The following is a 21,023-nucleotide window of genomic DNA, read 5'->3' as shown; positions in this document are numbered from 1 at the left end:
GTCCACTTTGGCCCAAGCTAAGTACTTCTCCTCATAGCTTTTCTTCAACTGAGTTTGATCTTCATACACTTGCTTAGGTGTTAATAGGGCAAGTGTATAAATTCTATCATCTTTCTCTAATGAATACTTGTTCTTAAACCCATCATGCTTGTCTTTTCTATCAAATTGCAAAGGCCTCCCTAGTAATAGATGAGTAGCATGCATAGACACAACATCACATAACACTTCATCCTTATACTTGCCTACTAAAAAAGAAATCATCACTTGATTTTCACTCTTCCTTATATTCTCACAATGTTGTTCTGCTTGTTCGTCGACTTTGGCCAAAGCTGAGTACTCCTCCTCATAGCTTTTCTTCAACTGAATTTGATCTTCATACGCTTAGTTTGGTGTTAGTGGGGCAAGTGTATAAATTCTACAATCTTTCTTTAATGAATACTTTTCTTAAACCCATCATGCTTGTCTTTTCTATCAAATTGCCAAAGCCTCCCTAGTAACAGATGAGTAGCATGCATAGGCACAACATCACAAACACTGCATCCTTATATTTGCCTACTGAAAAAGAAATCATCACCTGTCTATTCACCCTAACAATACCACATTCATTCAACCATTGAAGCTGATAAGGTCTCTTATGCTTTTATGGTATTCAATCCCAACTTTCTAACCAATGTAACACGAGGAACATTAGTACAACTACCACTATCAATAATCATACTACATACCTTATTGTTGATTAGGCATCTAGTATGGAAGATGTTCTCCCTTTGTTGCTCCACATCATCCTCCTTAGTCTGAACACTGAGCAACCTTCTAATCACCAAAACTTTATCACCATCAACATATTATAAATCACTAGCATCTTCAAATTGTGATATGTCATTATAATCAAACTCTTCACTAGTGGACACAATCTTTCCATCACCCTTAGAATCATTACACAATGATTTGCATACTCTGATGCATAGTGTCCTAATCCCTAACACTTGAAATACTTTATATCACGATTACACTTCGGTTGGACTTCTCCCTTAAGTTTTTAATCATTGGCCAAAACATGCTTCCTCATGGAGGTAGGTTCGACAACTTTAAAAGTCACCAAGGGCTTCGATGACACACTACCCTCTCTCCTATAATTCAACTTCCAACCCGAAGAAGACCATGAATAACCTCCAGATCTTGTATTACCTTTCCTTTTCAACTGTCCTTCAACCTTAATGGCCAAATGCACTAACTCTTCCAATTCAACATAAGATTGCAACTCCACAACATTAGCCATGTCTCTATTCGAGCCATTTAAAAACTTAGACATGGTAACTTCCCTAGTCTTTCATTATTCCTTCTTCTTTCCACCACACATCTCTCCCACCAAACCATGGCATAATTAGTAAACTCCACTAAAACTAACCTTCTTTTTTCCAGAGTACCTATGGATGTTAAAAATCATCTCCACCTTTTTTTTTCCCCAATTTAAGTAAGCTTCCATATCAGTTTTTCCCTTAAAGGCTGGGATTTTTAACTTAATACTTCCTAAATTTTGGTCTACATCACCAAAATCATCAAAATTCCCTCTATATTCAAAATTCCTATGTGGCCAAATATATCCTTTCTTGGCCAATTCTCATACCTCTCTCCCATATGTGTACGAAACCCACCACCACGGTTAAGATCATCCTCGACTTTATCTGTAGAGTTTCCAGCAACACTCTCCTGCTTCCTAGCTTCTTTAACCTTTTTACTACATCCCCCATTAGAGCTAGTCTCCAATTTTTCAATCCTAGTCATGAGCTCACCAAACATAAATTCCATCTGTTGTTGTATTCTCAAAAGCCCATCTTTTGGGATTCACCCTTCTTTCATGGCACACTATTAGAAGACATTATTATTCTTTTAAACATGCATGAAAATTGTTAGCAATAAAAATAACACCTCACACACTCATGTTTCACACAAATTTATAGGCTTTTCACTCTAATATGCTCCATATGCCTTTTTCCACTCAAATTGCTTTTTTTAGTTCTTGAAATCACCTAGCAACAATTAAGAAAAGCAACCAACTACACAGTGAATTTATAAATTTGATATAGACTCAAGAAGCAAGAAATTTATGAAACTAACAAAAAGAAACTACGATGACAAGTTCATGAGTAGCAATGCAAATTTGTGTGAGTAATATGACGATTTGAAGACGCGAAATAAACTAAATGGAAGCAAGTTTGAAACCAAAACAGGTGTTTCCTCATAAAATAAAGAAAGTTTAATAGCCCAACTAATTTAATAAGACAAGTTCGGCTACTTTTGCATTCTGTTTTGCAACAGCAAAGCTCAACTTCAAATGGATGGTTCTCTCTCGACTTAAAGATTAGAAGGCATGCTATACATCGTTGGAAATGTGTGGAAGTCTAGTTTCTAGATCAACTAGAATCACCTCAAAATTTGACCTATAGCTCTAGTTACGATAAAAAGGTTGTGAAAGGTCAAATTGTTTGAATCTAGTCTTCTTCTCCCAATCCTTGTGTAATGGTATTGGTTTCACCAATAAGCCTCTTTTAAACATGAATAAGATTAATCATGGCTTTCTCCTCATTATTTAATATCCTCTTAAGGTCCACATTAGCCCATATATCTTGAAGAAGTCTATGAAAAGCTTTTTTGAACCCCTTAGCTCTAAGCCTTGTAACTGGACCAACCAAAACCTCCAATGGATCATTTGGTGCTTGGATTACATCAATTTTGGTTGCTATGCCTTGCTTGTTTCATGAGCCTTTGCTTTTATTTTTTATTCAATATTTTAGGCGATCCATTATTACACTTTTTTAATGTCATTGATTCATTGAATAAAATTTAAAACTCATTTGAAATCTCATTCACATTGGCTAAGGATTTCACTAGCAATACTACTTGAGAATATATAGAATATTTTTCCTAATTCACGTAGAATGATGAATCTTCTATTAATTACTCAAATACCTTTAATAGTTTATATTATACCTAATATTTTCTTATTTGTTACTCTTGATTAGACAATGTGTAATCAAGATCAAAATATAACACTTAGTTAAGAATACTCAGGAGGCTTTACCTATTGGTTTACCAACCTTCTTTATATATATGTGTGTAGGATAATATACAATAGTATTGGTCGAGAATACTACATAAGAGTATGCCTATATTATTTTCTATATAGGTACATTTTATAATATGCCCCCTCAAACTAAGGGTGGAGAATCAACCGGAAACTTGAAATGAAAAGTAGTAGGAAGTGGCTTAGTAAAGACATTTGTAAGTTGATCATGAGAGGAAATAAAACAAATATGAATCTCCTTCGCAACTCTATCTCAAACAAAATGATAATCAACCTCAACATGTTTTGTATGAGCATGAAAAATAGGATTCACAGACAAATAAATGGCACCAAGGTTAACAATATCTGAAGATCTATTAATAAATACTGAAGCTAGATAACCTCAGTAGTGCCATCGGCTAAGGCTTTGTACTTAACTTTAGTAGAAGAGCGAGCAACTATACGCTACTTACCAAATTTCCATGAAATCAGCGTCTGACCAAAAAACACAAGATAACCACTTGTAGATTTTCTATCATCAACACTACCTGGCCAATATGCATTTGTAAAACCATGTAAGGCAATGGAAGAACTACGAGTAATATGGAGGCCATGTGTTGTCATACCTTTAAGATAACTTAAGATATGTTTAATGAATACCCAATGAGAATCTGTAGGAGCATGTATAAACTGACAGACTCTATTAACAGCAAAGCAAATATCTAATCTTGTAAAGGTGAGATATTGAAGAGCACCCATAATTTGATGAAAGCGTGTAGCATAAAAAAACAAAGGATCTGATAGTATGATAGCTTCGGATGTCGAGATAGGAGTATCAACAAGTTTGCAAGATAACATACCAGCCTAAGTGAGGATTTCAAGTGTATATTTATATTGTTGGAGCATAAGACCCATATCAATAGGCATAACCTCAATACCCAAGAAATAATGAACAATACCCAAGTTGCGAAGCTTAAATTCTAAGCTCAGTAGCTGTATGAGGCATTGAAACATAGGAGAGTTGCTACTCGTAAACATAATATCATCAACATAGACCAGAAGATAAGAAATATCAGCACCAATAAAGAAGATAAATAATGAGGTATCCACCTTAGAGGCGCAAAAACTAATGGATAGCAAGAAGTCATTCAGACGAGGGTGTCAAGCCTACAAAGCCTATTTTAAACCATATTGAGACTAATGCAATCGACGCACATTAGAGAAGAGAGCAGAGTCAACAAAACCTGAATGTTATTTCATGTCGACCTCCTCATCAAGAACGCCATTGAGAAAGGCATTATGGATATCAAGTTGATGAATTTTCCAATCATATAAAACGATAATGAAGAAGACTGATCTGATGGTTGCCTATTTGATAACAGTACCAAAGGTTTCAGAGTAATTGATACCGTCCTGCTAAGTGAAACCTCTAGCAACTAGACTCACCTTATACCTCTCAATGCTGCTATCAGATCAACGTTTAATCCTATACACCTACCGACTACCAATAACATTTATCAAAGGGTGAAACAACACTAAGGTCCAAGTTCTGTTAGCGCATAAGACCTAAATTTCCTCGTGCATAGCACTATGCCAGGCCTCATAACTATTAGCATCATTAAAAACAAGTGGCTCATGAGTAGGAAGAGAAACTACCCGATTGAAGGAGGCAGTAGAGGCAGTGGTAGTTGCTATGGACAATGTTGTCTTGAGCTGTCTAAGATGGCATACCATAGGATGTTTGTGAGCAGCTGGGCATGGAGAAGAAGAACCTATACCTAGAAGTTGGTGGAGAGGATATGAAGAGAGGTTTATGACACAATCAAATAGTTGATGTCTTCTTCCAAGTGTAGGAGTGTCGAAGTAATAAATAACTCAACAAGACCAGGGTTGAACCATAGGGAGGTTAGCTGTATAAACTACAAATAAAGAAATAGATAATAATAGAAAAGGAGTTGAAGAGAGCTTTGAGATGTGATATTGATGTAAGAATTTAAACAAATATAAAACAATTGTCAAGGTTAGAGGATCTGCTAATGATATTTCAAATCATAAGAACACACATGGAGAAGAACGGAAATCTAATTTGTGAGCATGGTATGGACACAAAAATGGAAAAAAGACACCCAAAAGTACATAGAAAATTATAATCAGGAGTACGACGAAACATACACTCAAACGAAGATGACATATGATTCAAACGAAACAGACACTCAAGATCAATCGATGATTCAAAACCATAGCTCTAAAATTACAATGGTGCACTACATTGGTCTAAAAAGGTTAGGCCAGTTTCAATAATATGTCGATGACGACGCTCCATGGTGCCATTTTATTAATGAGTATAAGGACATATTAACCAATGATGAATACCAATGGTCTGAAAGAATTTATTGAATTTACGATATTCACCGCCCCAATCAGTTTGAATATATTTAATTTTAATTGAAAACTGACGCTCAACAAGTGTTTGAAAACGTTGAAAAAATGGAAAACGCATCAGATTTGGCAACAAACGGATAATACCATATATGTTTGGTATGCGCATCAAAAAATATAAAAAAGTAACAAAAACCATCAGAAGAAAACATGAGGGCAGGATCCCAAACATCACTAAATATTAAATCAAGTGGAGCAGTAATTTTGTGACCCATAGGTCGCAACAACTAATGCAACGACTTGCCTAAAGGACAAGCTTGACACTGAGCAAGAGAGGAAACTAACAAATTTAAAATGCGAGGGGTTGGATGACCCAAACAATGGTGCGATAGGTCAATAATCATGGAGATGCAGAAAGCTTAAGGAATTAACGTGGCAAAAGACTCAGAGAATACATAAAGACCATCATTACTCTGACTAGAAAGGAGAACTTTCTTGGTGATGAGATCCTTGACATAAAACATAGAAGCGTGAAATTCAAAGTAAACATGATTATCATGGTTGAATTTCTAAATAGATAATAATGGTATGGTAATATGAGGCTATTGCAATGTCACGGTCACACAAATTATTTACCCTAACTTCAAACACAACACAAAAGATAGTATAAAGCAAGCAAGGGGTCGATCTCACGAGGAAGGTTCAAGTCAGATTTTTATACTAGATGATATGTAATTTGGGGGGGGGGGTTTGGATGTTATCTAGGCTAAAACAAAAGAAAACAGAAAATTATCAAACAAAATTTAATAAAATCAAAAAATTATCAAGAGAACAAATCTTGGTCGCAAGCACACATCCACCTATAGAAATCAGAATTGATAATGGAAATAAAACATCAATTTATATTATGAATATTTATCTCTTTTAAACATTGGTTAGTTAATGGATCTGCTATATAACTAACCCTAACCATCAAACAACCACAATGTTCATACTAGTAATTTAATTCAATGGCAGTCTTAAGAACTAGATAAGTTGATTAATCAAGAAAACATAACTGTTCGTAGACTATGTTTGATTTGATTGAATATTCTCCCTAAGATTAATAACGTAGATTCGCCATAATTATTAAACTCAGTTACTTCATAAGTTCATATACCACAACTCCAGTTTTGATATCAAACATAGCAATAAATTGTCTACAATAATAACTTAGAGTCCGCTCTAGCAATTAAAATAAACAATCATAGAAAAAATAAGCATAGGAGAACAAACATATTCATCATATAAACTGAAAAGAAAATGTAAAATAAATCTCATAGTTCTTGAAATCCGAAGGTTTCCGTGTCCTTGCAACCAAGAAAATAAGTTTAGCCTTCCATGTTTGTTGAACAACTAATCAAAAAGATGGAAGAATGCATGATTTAGGGTTTTTTAGAGAGGGGGGTGTTTTTCTCTTGTTGGTTGGCCGCCCCCCTTGTCTTCTCTCATTCTTTTTATATCCTATGAAACCCTAGTCTCTATTTTACAAAATAGTCCTCTTTTAAGTAAATTGTTTACATTTAAGTACTTCAATAACTATTTCCCTAAAAAAAAAAGAAATAGTCTTGCATGAAATCTTCAAGTTTTGAATTAGAGGAGCTAAATTGATGAAATAAAAACTTGGATATTGGTTTAGATGATTTGGAATGTAATTTGGACTCGTTTCTTCACGAAACCTGTTTACTGGCAGAATTCAGTTGTCATCTTTAAAAAATCATATCTCGCTCATATTACATCATTTTTTTCTGTAATTTGGATTGTTTATAGGTATTTTAGTCAGGAACCCAACCAAAATTAGTTTGCATCAATTGGACTTTTGTAGCTCCAGATATTCAAGTCAGAATGACCGAAGGTCAACACTAGCAGATTGCGAGATTTGACTTTGAATGCTACGATTTCAATGCTCTTCCTTATTTTATTATCTTACCTTAGATGTCCAAAAAGGTATGGATGTTATCTTTTTAATGCCACTAGAATCACTTCATTTTGACCTTTAGAACTCACGCTCTGCACAAAACATCGACTGAAGGTTAAATATGCCAATTACCTCCAATTTACTCCTTTTTTGCATCTTTCATCCAAAAGTACCTTCAAAACATAATACAAAGAATATCAAGGCATTTTATATATAAAACATATGCAAAACACTAGTTAAATATGGGTGAAACTATCGAATATTATGGTTGCATCAGAGGGACATGGAGAACATTAGAAAATGTAAAAATGCATTTTGGGGAACGTACATAGTATGTTTAATATGTGATATGTCAAGGCCTTTACCATCAATAACATACAAATAATCAATACAAAGATAGGGTGCAAAATTGGTCAGAGCTGCAAGATCAGGTGTGAGGTGTTGATTCGCACCAGTGTCGGGGAACCAAATTGCAGTAGAAACATTCCTAACAATAAGGTGAGTAAAGGGTTGCTGGTAATGCTATGAAACTGAGGACAATGGGGAGTTGTGTGATCGAAACTGGAGCATAATTGGCTACGGACATGTTGCTGTTTAAACCACTAGCCAGCCCCTGTGTTGTGCCTGTTTTGTTGCCAATTGTTTGGCCACCAATTTGTAGCAGATTGGCCACTGTTCTAGTGAGTGTAGTGATTGCTGTTGGGATGCCAATTACCATGAGAATGACCCTTGTTACTTCTAAAGTTTGAGTTATGATCAGACATAGCAAGATGAGCAAAGGGTTGTGGTGTTGGCAACAGTGGTGGCTGCGACAACAGAGATGAAGGCAGCAAGGAGGCAGTGGCGTCTATGGAATGTAGAGAGTTCTTGACCAGAAATTCATGGGTAAGAAGATGGTTGTGTAAACCAGCGTATGACAACGGTTCTGCCTTGGTTATAATACTCGTTACAAAGTCTTTGAACTCACCATGAAGGCCATGAAACACATATAGATTGAAGTCTTCAAGGGACATGGGGCGATTAGCAGCAACCAATTCGTTAAATAATGATTTGGCTTGTTGCATATAGATACTTACCAATGAGTCACCTTGCCGAAGATCTTGGAAGGAACCATAGAGTTGCATAATGCGAGAATTAGATGGAGACACAAAGGATTTCTCAAGAGTTCTCTAAACACATTACAATGTATGGCAATCTACCACAAGATGCAACACATCCACGGAGATAGAGGAGAGTAACACACTTAAAATAAGTTGATCATGTTGCTTCCAACGAAGAAAATAAGGGTTAATTGTAGAGGAAGAACTAGCAGAACTGTCAAAAGCATGAGATGAAGGACACGTAATTGAGTTGTTAACAAAGTGAAAAATACCTTGACCAAGGAGATATGGCTTCATCTACATTTGCTAATAGAGATAATTTATGTTCGTAAGTTTCAGCAAAACAACTTGGTGGGTGTGTCTTTGATAGAGCAATGATAGCTGGAGTTTGTGTTCCCATAATATGTAAAGGCATGACAAAAGCTTGTGAGAAGGAGTCAGAGACATGCTTTGCAAGTGAAGTGACACGACCAAAAGCTTGATGTCTTCTCCCAAGTGCAGGAGTGTCGAAGTAATAAATAACCCGGCAAGACCGGGGTCGAACCACAGAGAGGTTAATTGTATAAATTATAAATAACAATATAACAACAATAATAACAATAATAGTAATAGTAATAATAATAATAATAACAATTAGTAGTAATATTAATAATAATTATAATAGTAATAATAGTAGTAGTAGTACTAAAGAGAGCTTTGAGATGTAAAATTGATGTAAGGATTAAACAATGAGAAAAACAAATGTCAAGGTTAGAGGATCCACTAATGGTACTTCAAACAAGTATAGTATAAACTCTTATTACTCAATTGGAAACCACACATAAAGGAGGTTCCAATCATATTATAAATTGTTAACATGATTACATTAGTTATCTTATTCAAATAAAGCTAATACTTGTAAATGTTGGCAGGCATTCATGATTATAACTTATGTTAACAACAAATCAAGTTCCTTTCATAGCTCAGGTGTCGATTATACCATACAGCATGGGCTATGAAAGTGCCAAGTATTTGTTGTACCAAGTGTTATACAATATAAATCTAGATTAACCATTTAACAAGAAAAGTATTAAAAGTGAACAAGATAACAAATATAAAACATGTTAGTATCCAACATTAAGGTCCATGTTAAGTTTATATTATACTTATTCTTACACTATTAGTGTACCCTTTTCACCTTGACATAATTAACTTAGCGAAACATAATGAAAGAAAGAAACATAAATGAACAAGATAAGAACATAAATGAGAAAGAAGTTAACTAAGTAAAGGAAAGGAAATGAAGTGCATAAACTTGATATTAATGAAAGCAAAACATAAGCAATACAAAGAGAGAAAGAAAGAGCATGATCTTGATCTGGAAACCAAGATGCCTAAATGCATGGCAAATGCCTCCTTTTATAGGCCAAAATTTGGAACTATTGATTTGTTGACTAATTGATGAGTGGGTGGCTACATCTTGACTTGGTGACAATCCTTATCTTCTTGTCTGAACAAGACATCATTGCTGACATCATAATTTGCACAAAATCCTCAGGAATGTTCTAGGAAATTGTCACAGCTTTCCTAAAAAAAAAAGATAAGGTCATTTGGACTTCTAGAACTCAGGATATGGGCTGAACACTAAATAGTGTCTGGGCTGCAGGACAGCTTCGGACTTCTTCGTTATTCCTTCAATTTGGACTTAAAAATGGCCTTTTTAAATCTTGGGCTCCCATGAAAGTTGTAGGCATTTGTCTTACCTTTCCATTCATATAAAATAGACCTAAATCCGAGATCTAGAGCTCCAGATATGATCCAATTACCGAGCAATGTTCCGGTTTGGACTACACCAGCATCTCTTTTCTAAGTTTGGCCATCTCTTTGTCCTTTCACTTTCAATACTTAAACTCATCAATCAATCCTTTTATTTATGTGATAAGCCTGCATTTAAGATGAGCATTTACCATAAATTAAGGTATCTTATAGTATCAAACTTGTTATTATAAAACATGTTTTAGTTAAGGAGTTATTGATACTTCAAGTGCAAAATGATGATATAAAACCTTAATAAACATGCACTTTTAAGTACTAATCACACCCCCCAACCAGCTTATTACTAGTCCCTAGTAATCTAAAGCGTTAAAATAGAGAAACAATTTGCAAGTTTCACAAAGCAAGGCATTCATCATTCAACTTCCATTAATCTATCCAGATAAACAAACTCTCATTAAATTTATATTCCTGCTTCATACTTCTTAAACAAGATATTAATAAACCTTCTTTTTATGTGCTCAATTTATGAAAACATAGATGATGGGGCTTTTATTTTTTTGGAAGAAAACAATATTATGTTCAAATGTTTAAGGTGAACTTCCTTGGGTTGGGATTATTATTATTATTACTTTTTTTTCTCTGTTTTTTTTTTTTATATATATATACACATACAACTTAAAACACAATGTATCTTTAACCCATGTAACGAGTTTTCGGCTAATGACTCCCAGACCAGTTAGTCTTAGGGCATTAGGTGTTGAGACACCCCTACGAGCTTAGTAACTCGGGTTGCAGATACTGATACGTAGATAGTGCAATGTTTGATTCCCTTAAGCTTTTCTCCTCAACCCATGTAACAAGCTTTGGGCCAATAGCTCCCAAGTCAGTTGACTTTAGGGTATTAGGTGTTAAAACACCCCTTCGGGCTTAATTGCTTAGGTTAGGGAGGCTACAAAACCAAACTTATCTACGTTTTTATTATCATCAATATTATCATTTTTTTTTTTGAAAATTATATATTATCCCTTACCCTTAGTTGTTACCTTCAACAAAAGAACATAAATAATATAATAATCCAATTGTGCAACCCACAATCATATGTTAAAGTGTGTGTGTGAAAATGAAGGTTTAAGAATACTTGTTAAATGAGTATATAAGCAAAATCAAGTGATAACAATGCGAGAGTTTGTAAACCTGAATATTTCAAGAGGTATTATGATAGACCTTGGTAATGATACTTACTAAGATGCGTCTCTAGAGTCAATAAAATTTTCTCACTCTGCCATCCTAATAAGGATACTTACTAAGATGCGTCTCAAGAGTTAATAAAACTGACTCTATACTCTGCCATCCTAATAACAGTTTTGTCAAATGGTTTTAATAATAGCAAAAACAGTTAGCAAGTTAGTTTTTTTTTTATTAATTATTACCCTCGCCCCCAACCAAAACGAGACATTGTCCTCAATGTCCTAAGGTAGAAAGATAGAGTATAGAAGACATCACCTGAAACAACGAATAACGACAAACCTGAAACACACTTAAACAAACATAAGAAGTAACAAAACAAAATAATATGTTATTAATAAAACCAAAAGACACAAGGTTTCATAGATGAAGGCTCAAATCTAATCTAAGCTTTTTACGGCTTTCCTTAGTTCACCAATCTAGGCGACTCATGCAGGGATCAATGACAGGGATGAAATATTGTAGTTGGTCAATCAATTATTCAGCAGTAGTAGCAGAGATTATGATTTGTCGTGCCGAAGATGTTAGAAATTCCTATTCCACAGCTTGATCAAGGAAAGACAACAACTTATCATAAAAACCATTAACATTTAACAAACCTATAGGTTTATGGTGAATGTGCAGTTGGGCCCAAGATGAAATATGAAAGATCTCTTCCAATGTGCCCAGACCACCTGGTAAGGCAATGAAGGCATCAGTATGGCTAAACATGGCGTTCAGTCAATCAGACATTGTTGGGACCTGTAGTTCCTCTCCAATTGTTTTTCCAATTATGTCCCCATTTGTTAAAGCTTTGGGGACAACCCCCAAAACTTGACTGCCTCCTAAAAATGAAGCCATTGACACACCTCCCATTAACCCAAGGCTGCCTCCCCCATACACTAAATGAATCTTTCTCTTAGCTAGTACCCGACCAAGATGATTTGCTGATTCTAAAAACTGCTTTTCTTTCCCAGGACTGGATCCACTGAAAACACAAATATTTCTTATGTGATGACTTAAGGAACCTGCCATTTCTACACACTTCTATATTTGATGAATGTATGGGATGAGTAGAAATGAAGGGAAGGAAGAGAAGAATTTATAGATGAAAAAATAAAAATGCAATCATACCACCTATATGTAGGCCAACTGTAGTCTCACACACACTCTCTCTCTCTTTATTAATTATTTATTTTGAAAAATCATGTGTATGTACAGGTAGTTGTGATTGTGGCTCACATCTTCCCTTGGTTTTACGTCCAAGAATGGCTTAAACACCCTCTATGGGTCGGGGATAAGCTTCCCATCTAGGTTTCTTAAAAACTAGCAAATAGGGTTTTTTTTAGTTAGATTCCCAAGACTAAGTCGATCATGTTCTTTATGGAATTGTGGCCATAAATCATGAATTACACGATGCACATCTCCACTAGGATGCGTCTTAAGGATCAACAAAAGATTATCTAAAGACCCCTTACTCAGGCCATCCTTAATGAATTGTATCTTATCTTCATGGTTTACATATACCATTCCTAAAGAACGACATGTTGAATTGCAAGTCCATCTGGCACATCTGTGACAGACTTTCAGTTGTTTTGCATGATGTTTCTTTGCAAAAAGTGCTTGTATCTGTTCCAGACATGTGTGAAATGAAAGAATTGGAGGACTCACCTGATAGTCGGACCTTTACTTCAATTAGCCAGCTAATATCTTCAGGAATTCCATGATTCATTAACAACCTCAATCTTGCACACATAGCACGGTAAATTTTTGTAATCGCATTTGTAGGTAAAACGGGAAAATACCTTTACAACTTTTCAAGAGTGGTGTCCATTTTCAAATGAGAATTGGGGAAAGATTTGAAGAAGGGAGAAAGAGCAGAGAATTGTACAAATATATACAGGTATCAGTTATTTGGGAAATTGAAAGAACCGACTTAAGTCACGGAGTACCATTGTCCGCCATTTGACCGGGGTGAGAGAGAGACTAGCAAAACAAAAGTCACACCAAAAAGGAACACAAAAATAATGTGAGAAAAACAAAATAATCAACCTTTATCTACAAAATCATTCAAACCAATGGATTCATTTTCACTAGGAAATTCATCAAAGTAAGCTTTCAAACGATGTCCATTTACCTTCATTGTCATTCTTTGAATTCTCATTATCAAGGGCCCCATAAGGATACACATGTTTCAAGATAAATGGACCTCTGTATCGTGATCTTATTTTTTCAGGAAATAAATGGAGTCGAGAATTGTAAAGCAAAACTTTTTGATCAGTATCAACTTTTTGACAATTTTCACAAGTTTTGCAGAATGCATGTGTGTCCTTGAACATGATGGGCCAATAAAATCCATTTTGTAAGATTTTTGCAGTCGTCTTTCGTGATGAGAATTGACTCCCACATGCTTCAGAATGATAAAGTTTAATGACACTACTTACCTCATTGTCAAGAATGCATCTTTGAAATTTTTGATCAGGATAATATTTGAATAAGTTAGGATCATCGCAATAAAAATTCTTCACTTCCTTCAAAAACTTTCTTTTATCTTCAGTACTCCAGTGAGCTGGCAAATCTCCTAAAGGAAGAAAATTGATATTTTTAGCAAACCAAGGCATTGAACTAAGAGAAAGTAAGGATTCGTCAGGAGAGTAATCATCAATTGGTGGGATGTCAGATATCAAATCTGTTGTCACTCTTGAAGAAAGATTGACATTAATATTTTTGGTGCCTTTTTCATCCATGATTTCTTCCTCAGAATAAATCATTTGCAAATCTTCAGATTCATCCAACTCAATTTTACTCAAAGTAAATTCAAGTTGATCATGAACTAATTCTTCAATAAGATCTACTTCTTGTAAATCATTATCATCTCTAGGCTGCTTGCAAATGTTGAAAATATTAATCTCCAATGTCATGTTTCCAAAAGATAACTTCATGAGTCAGCTTTACATATGTTAAAGAAAAGGCAAGTACAAACTCATACCTGCAGAAGATGAATATGCAACTGATGGCAAAGCTTTCGCCTTTTTGCCTCTAATGACCCGAAGCAAGCCTTCCTTTTTTTATGCCATTGGGAGCTTTTCAAAAACCTCTTAGACTCTTTGTAAACCCCGGTTCGACAAAGTAGGATAGACTCAAGGTAATCTCCTCCTGTTCTTGATGATTTTTGGCTTCTTTAACCTCAACCTTATGCTAGCTCTCTGTTTTTTTTTACTCTTCTCCGCCTCCCATTTCCTTTGCTTTCTCCTCTGTATTTAAACTCTCTTTGTCTTCCTCCATCTTTCTTTTTTTTTCCTTATACGTCCTCCTCCTTCTTTTCTATGTTTCTCCCCAGCTTGCTTATATAGCCAAAAAAACTTGGAGACTAGCCCCACCCCCTCTCATCCTAGCCGTGTGTATTAGGGGTAAAATCTCAGCCCTTAAATGGTCCCTTTGTCTTCTTTCAACAACTAGCATTGTGAACGTACACAGCCATTCCCTTGCTAAAATTGTTTTACTTACAGCTACAAACCTAGCGTACAATAGGTGGCACTCGTACAGACCAAGCTGGCCTGAGGACGCAAGGACAAGGGAATGAAAGAAAAGCTAGCGGGAGCGGCTGCAGAGGAGGGAAAGAGTTGCAATGGGGAGGTACTGTTCTGAAAAAAAAAAAAAAAGAAGCAAATAAACAGTATTATGATCCTACAATTAATCAATGCATTAGAAGTTGCAAGAAACGGACGTCCTAAAATAATAGGAAATGAATTACATGCTTCAACAGGTTGCATATCCAAGACAATAAAATCCACAGGATAAATGAATTTATCGACATGTACTAACACATATTCAATTATTCCTCTAGGCACTTTTACATATCTATCGGCAAGTAAAAGAGTTACAGAACTTGGTTTTAACTCACCTAGATTGAGACTCTGAAAAACTGAATATGGAAGTAAATTCACACTAGCTTCAAGATCAAGTAAGGCTCTTTCAATTTTATGTTCTCCAATAAAGCAAGAAATTGTAGGACAACCAGGGTCTTTATATTTCAAAGCATTATTATTTTGAAGAATGGCACTTACTTGTTCGGCTAAAAAGGCTTTCTTTATCACATTCAGTTTTCTCTTCATAGTGCACAGATCTTTAAAAAATTTAGCATAGGAAGGAACCTGTTTAATAGCATCCAACAAAGGTATATTGATCCTTACCTATTTGAAAGTTTCAAAGATTTCAGAGTTGTGATTGACTTTCCTTTGTTTAGTCATGGCATGAGGAAATGGAAGTGCTGACGGGGAATCAGCCTTTTCTTTGCAATGTTCAGGTTCAACCCCTTCCTTATCCTCAGAGATAGACTCATCATCTTTCTCATAAGGTTCAAGAATGGGTTTTTTCAATAACCTTACCACTACGAAGAGTGATGACTGATTTGACTTGATCCATGTGTTGGCTTTCAGAACTACTTGCATTTGCATTGTATTGCCCCTTTGGATTTTACTGTGGTTGAGATGGAAACTTACCTTTCTCTTGGAAACTAAGAGTAGATGTAAATTTTGCAAGAACATCTTTAAAATCTGTCATGCTTTGAGCAAGTTGAGTGTTGATTGTCTCCTGCTTTTCAATGAATGCATGCAATGTTTCCTCAAGATTTCTTCTAGGAGGTGGAGCATAAGGAGGTGCATATCCATGAGAATTTTGGAAATTATGGTGTGCTTGAAACGGTGGTTGTGAAGTTTATGTATTGTTTCTATCACTTTTCCAACTGAAATTTGGGTGATTTCTCCAACCAGGGTTATACGTTTGTAAGTATGGGTTATGGTTGGGCCTTTGAAAACTGTTTAAAGCATGGGCTTGTTCATAGAGGCATTCCCTAAAACAAGGCAAAGTTGGACAATCATATGTTGAGTGTTCCTTGGTTTCACAGATTTGACACACAATGTCTTGAACAGATTTTAATTTACCACTCTTTTTCAATTCAAGTCCTTCGACTTTTCTAGCTAAAGATGCAAACTTGGCTTGGAGGTCATGATCTTCCCTAAGGTTGTGCATACCTCCACTAGATGTATGAGGTTGAGTTTTACTTGGTGCCTCATAAGTACCTTTGGTGTCCCAATTTTGAGCATTTTTGGCTAGGAAGTCTAGGTACTCCATTGCTTCATTAGGGGCTTTATCTTCGAAAGTTCCATTGCACATCAATTCAACCATTTGCCTATTTTCTAGGTGTTAAACCTTCATAAAAATATGAAACCAATCTCCATGTTTCAAAACCATGATGTGGGCAAGTATTAAGCAAATCTCGATACCTATCCCAACATTGGTAAAATATTTCTCCTGGCTTTTAAGTGAAAGTGATAATTTGTCTTTTGAAAGAGTTTGTTCTGTGAGATGGAAAAAACTTCTTTAAAAATTATTGTTGCATTTCATCCCAAGCACGAATGGATCCTAGTCTCAAATTTTGTAGCCATGTTTTAGCTTTATCTTTTAATGAAAAAGGGAAAAGCTTTAATCGAATGGTGTTCATGCTATAATTTGAGTCATTATAGGTATTACAGACCTCCTTAAATTCCCTTAAATGCAAGTATGGATTTTCTAGGTCTAAACCATGAAAACAAGGTAAAAGTTGAATAATGTCTGGCTTAAAATTAAAATGAGATGCATTAGGAGGGAAAACTATTCATGATGGTGCACTTGTTCTTGTAGGATTCATGTGGTCTCTAAATGTTCTTATACGGTTATTCTCATTATTTTCATTATGAAGTGATTGATTATCTTCTTCGGCTATATTTTCTGAAAATGATAAGGATACACTACAAAGTTGACCACTTAATGTACGTGACCAAATTCTCATGCACGTGTAAGAAGAGAATAAAAGGAAGAAAAGAAAAGAGAAGAAAAAGAAAAAAAAACAAAAGAAAAGAAACAAAAGTTAGATAAAATGAAAAATGAAAGAGAAAATAAAATAAATATTATAATTTATACAAGAATTTACCTCCCCGGCAACGGCATCAAAAACTTGACACAACCAAAAGCTTGATGTCTTCTCCCAAGTGCAGGAGTGTCAAAGTAATAAATAACCTGGCAAGACCAAGGTCGAACCACAAAGAGGTTAATTATATAAATTATAAATAACAATATAACAACAATAATAACAATAATAGTAATAGTAATAATAATAATAATAATAACAATTAGTAGTAATATTAATAATAATTATAATAGTAATAATAGTAGTAGTAGTACTAAAGAGAGCTTTGAGATGTAAAATTGATGTAAGGATTAAACAATGATAAAAACAAATGTCAAGGTTAGAGGATCCACTAATGGTACTTCAAACAAGTATAGTATAAACTCTTATTACTCAATTGGAAACCACACATAAAGGAGGTTCCAATCATATTATAAATTGTTAACATGATTACATTAGTTATCTTATTCGAATAAAGCTAATACTTGTAAATGTTGGCAGGCATTCATGATTATAACTTATGTTAACAACAAAATCAAGTTCCTTTCATAGCTCAGGTGTCGGTTATACCATACAGCATGGGCTATGAAAGTGCCAAGTATTTGTTGTACCAAGTGTTATACAACATAAATCTAGATTAACCATTTAACAAGAAAAGTATTAAAAGTGAACAAGATAACAAATATAAAACATGTTAGTATCCAACATTAAGGTCCATGTTAAGTTTATATTATACTTATTCTTACACTATTAGTGTACCCTTTTCACCTTGACATAATTAACTTAGCTAAACTTAATGAAAGAAAGAAACATAAATGAACAAGATAAGAACATAAATGAGAAAGAAGTTAACTAAGTAAAGGAAAGGAAATGAAGTGCATAAACTTGATATTAATGAAAGCAAAACATAAGCAATACAAAGAGAGAAAGAAAGAGCATGATCTTGATCTGGAAACCAAGATGCCTAAATGCATGGCAAATGCCTCCTTTTATAGGCCAAAATTTGGAACTATTGATTTGTTGACTAATTGATGAGTGGGTGGCCACATCTTGACTTGGTGACAATCCTTATCTTCTTTTCTGAACAAGACGTCATTGCTAACATCATAATTTGCACAGAATCCTCAGGAATGTTCTAGGAAATTGTCACAACTTTCCAACAAAAAAAAGATGAGGTCATTTGGACTTCTAGAACTCAAGATATGGGCTAAACACTAAACAGTGTCTGGGCTGCAGGATAGCTTCGGACTTCTTCGTTGTTCCTTCAATTTGAACTTCAAAACGGCCTTTTTAAATCTTGGGCTCCACATGAAAGTTGTAGGCCTTTGTCTTACCTTTCTATCCATATAAAAGGGACCTAAATCCGAGATCTAGAGCTCTAGATATGATCCAATTACCGAGCAATGTTCCGGTTTGGACTACACCAGCATCTCTTTTCTAAGTTTGGCCATCTCTTTGTCCTTTCACTTTCAATACTTAAACTCATCAATCAATCCTTTGATTTATATGATAGGCCTGCATTTAAGATGAGCATTTACCATAAATTAAGGTATCATATAGTATCAAACTTGTTATTATAAAACATGTTTTAGTTAAGGAGTTATTGATACTTCAAGTGCAAAATGATGATATAAAACCTTAATAAACATGCACTTTTAAGTACTAATCATGAAGGTTCCTGTTATGGAGGAAGGGTACCACCAACAGTAGCTTGTACATGGCTGGCCTACTGAGCTACACCATCGGTGGTGAGGGAGAAGTCGGCAGTAGCAGCAGTAGAATCCATTTAGGAAAAGTAGAGAGAAGGTCGATTGCAAGAGGGAGAGGGAGAGAAAAGTTTTGATGGCAGAATGCTCTTATACCAAGTTGAGAATAATTAGGAGGCTTGACCTGTTGGTTAGCCAACCTTTTCTATATGTGTGTGTGTGTGTGTAGGGCAATATAAAATAGTAATGGTGGAGATTACAACATAAGAGTATGCCTATGATATTTCTTATATAGGTATATTCTATAATACACTCTACATATAAGATAACTTAATGATTTCAAGTATGAGGATCACTTACATAACTGTCATGTCATCTTTTTTATAAACTTATGATCCCTCCGTATGAAATTCTTAAATGACTCAATTCATTGTATATGTTATTCAACAAGCACCTACACATTAGTTCTAGGTATCTTTCATACCTCAACTTATGAAAGCAATCGTTTTCTTTCATAAACAAAGGAATATAATATGGACTTGTCTTAATAGTACATTGACCAGAAATATTTAAAAACAATGCTTAGATGTAATAGAAATCTCATAATTATAACAATTTATAATTTTCTTTGCAAATATTTTGTCCCATAAACTTTATCTTTACTCTAAATTTATTAATCAACATTGTATTCATTAATTTAATATAAATAAATATTAAAAATATTTATTAATAATACACACACATACTAAATGAATAAAATCAACCAATTAGCCACATTAAATATTCACTAACAATAACAAGCCAAGTTTCAATTGACCATGACTAATGTAAGAAATAAAAAAAAAATAATAATAATAACAAAATACGAAAGGTTTACTTTTGATACAGTAATGAGTAGTTGAATTGTTTTTTGGCTCCACCACTATATTATAGTACATTTTTCGTCTTTGACCCGTTCTAAAATTAGAGCTCTAGTAGTTGAGTACTTGATGAGATAATTAATTGCGTTCAATGATTCAAAGCATCATCAAGTGAATCCAAGCCAAGTTTCTTCGAGTCAAGAGTGATGGATGCCAAAGTAATTAGAGGAACGTTTTAGGTCAGCTAGGATGTCAGAATCATGCAATCAAAGTATCAAAAAAAATATTTGGGATAAAGAAAGGTTGCATTAATTGTGTTAAATAAATAAAAGACATTTGTTTTTATGATTCAAATCATGTTTTGTTTAATTTTGAACATTTTTTTTATTTGAAATTATTTTTTTAGTATTTTTGAATAATTTTAATATAGATATTAAAAATAAATTTTTAAAAAATAAAAAAATATTATTTTCATATATTTAAAAAACAAAACACTTTAAAAAAATAATAATTATCATACTTTTAAAAAATACTTAATAATATTGATAGATCCAAATATAATGGAGTGTTTGACTTATCTTTTCAAAAGATCCCACTAATTACAGTAAAATACTTGACTATGAATAGGAGGTTTTCACTTGCTTACCTTCTTGTGGAAGTAAATTTGAAATCAAATTACTATTTGTTTTTAATATGGAATCCTATTTATTACCTAACTAATTAAATGTTTTTTAAGATACTTAACTAATTAAAGTTAATAAACTTATTTATTCAGTTACTATGTATGTCAATGTCTACGGCAACAAGCAATAAGCCTCCCTCTAAAAGAAATATCGAAATTGGCTCTTAATTGATAAAATCATGCATGAATTGAAAAAAAGAAAGCAACTCACAAGGCTTCTGATAATTATTATTGAATTTCTATTTTTTTTAAAAAAATTGCTTTTTTAATTTTTTTATTTGTATCGATTCCTTGAAAGAAACTTCATAGGAAGTATTAGGAAAATTTAAGAGTTAAGGATGTTTCATAA

Source organism: Populus alba, chromosome 1 (assembly GCF_005239225.2).
Source record: "Populus alba chromosome 1, ASM523922v2, whole genome shotgun sequence".
In the NCBI taxonomy this organism is placed as follows: Eukaryota; Viridiplantae; Streptophyta; class Magnoliopsida; order Malpighiales; family Salicaceae; genus Populus; species Populus alba.
The sequence above is the reverse complement of the archived record's forward strand: the minus strand, read 5'-3'. Positions refer to the sequence as shown.